The following is a 1754-nucleotide window of genomic DNA, read 5'->3' on the forward strand; positions in this document are numbered from 1 at the left end:
AAGTGGGAGATGGACTTGGAGGAATCCATATCAGGCAAAGAATTATTCAAAATATATATTCGTCCTCAATATGTGTGAAACATGTTATAGTTCAATTCAAGGTAGTACATCGTCTACACTGGTCTAAGGACAGATTGTGCAAATTCAAAAAGGACTTGGATCCGACGTGTGATCGCTGCGGACAATCTCCTGCCACACTCCTGCACACATTCTGGTCCTGTCCAAAGCTACATGGATACTGGCAAGGCAACTTTGATACCTTTTCAGGACTATTTGGACGAACTGTTCATCCATCACCACTCATTTCTCTCTTTGGGGTGGCTCCAGCAGAGGCTTCCCTCAGTGAACATCAGAGTACGGTGTTAGCTTTCTGCTCTCTACTGGCTAGAAGACTTATTCTTCTTCGTTGGAAGGATCCGCATCCTCTAGTATATGGTCATTGGTTAAGAGAAGTTATGTCTTACATTCATTTAGAGAAGATTAGATATACTGTTAGGGGATCTGTAAACAAATTCTTTGACATTTGGCAGCCATTTATATCTTATGCAGAAAAAAATTTCGGCAGGTAATTTTGTGTAAAGGTTAAATATTGTTTCTTTATACACAAACCTGTTCATTGTATCATTTGATGAATACAACATCGATTTTTGTTATTTCAGTGGATCCGGTATAGGAGGGGAGGGATGGGAGGGATTTTGGGTGCGTGTGTCTTGTTTTTTTGTTTTTGTAAGTCTGTTCCTTTTTGTGGTTTGTTAAAAAAATTAATAAAAAGACCTTGATCAAAAAAGAAAGTACTAATTGTGTGAAAATGTAAGAAGTAGAAGTAAAATGTAGGCTGAAAAATAATTACTCAAGTAAAGTACAGATACCCAAAAATTATACTTAAGTACAGTAAAGAAGTATTTGTACTTAGTTACTTTACAACCCTGTCATGAGCTGTGCCTTAGGCATGCAGCAATGCAGTGCACTGCCTGTGTCTTTAAGAGGAGAGGGAGTATAATGTGAACCAAGGAGGAAAGAAGGCACTAGGAAGCAAGTGAGAGAGAGAGTGGGTGAGGGAGAGTAAATTTATCCTTGGCAAAAAAAAAAAAAAAAATAAACTCATGTTCTGCTGAGCGCAGAGCATCCCTGCACCGGCATGCACAGTCTCCCAAAGCTGCACCTGCTGAAGAGTCTGCCCGCCGCTTTCCCACTTTTCCTCCTCACTCTCATCCACGCATCCAGAGGCTCTCCCACCCGAGCTCTCCCTCAACGCGCACACACGCACACGTGCTCGCAATCACGCACGCGCAGTGCTGTCAAAACCCCCCAAACCGCTGCTGGACCATAGCCATCTCGGGGAGGAGGTTCCAGCGGAGGCGAGAGAAAGCCGGGGGAGTGAGAGACAAAGGGGAAAAAAGGAGGACGGTTGAAGGCGAAGGAGCGAATAGGAGCGCGGGGACCGGGCGCGAGGAAGGAGACACACGGCGCTTTGTGAAGAAGAGAAAGGAAGAAACAGGAGGAGGGCGGAGTAGAGAGAGGAGGGGGAACAGGAAACGCGATCACTTTCAGCTGCAGCCGTTCGTGTCGCAGCATGGGCAATGCACCATCCCAAGGCATGTCAACCTTATCTTTATGCATGCTTGTGTTGCATTTTTTCTCTCTCCTGGTATTTTTATTTATTTATTTACCATCCAACCAGCTGGATGTCCTCCTGTTCCACTCTGAGGAAGCAGGGGATGGGGAACAGGAAACGCGATCACTTTCAGCTGCAG

General features: G+C 44.8%; 1 protein-coding gene across 1 annotated transcript in view; it reads left to right on the forward strand.

The window, feature by feature from the left end:
- Positions 1 to 877: 877 nt before the first annotated feature.
- The window catches only part of LOC106537068 (SRC kinase signaling inhibitor 1), a gene marked incomplete at its 3' end in the record, with an annotated part of 4910 nt that continues 4033 nt past the window's right edge, over positions 878 to 1754 (forward strand). Inside the window, 1 exon segment of the mRNA XM_014034431.1 lies at positions 878 to 1518.

The sequence above is a fragment of the Austrofundulus limnaeus genome, unplaced genomic scaffold (assembly GCF_001266775.1).
Source record: "Austrofundulus limnaeus strain Quisiro unplaced genomic scaffold, Austrofundulus_limnaeus-1.0 Scaffold2116, whole genome shotgun sequence".
In the NCBI taxonomy this organism is placed as follows: Eukaryota; Metazoa; Chordata; class Actinopteri; order Cyprinodontiformes; family Rivulidae; genus Austrofundulus; species Austrofundulus limnaeus.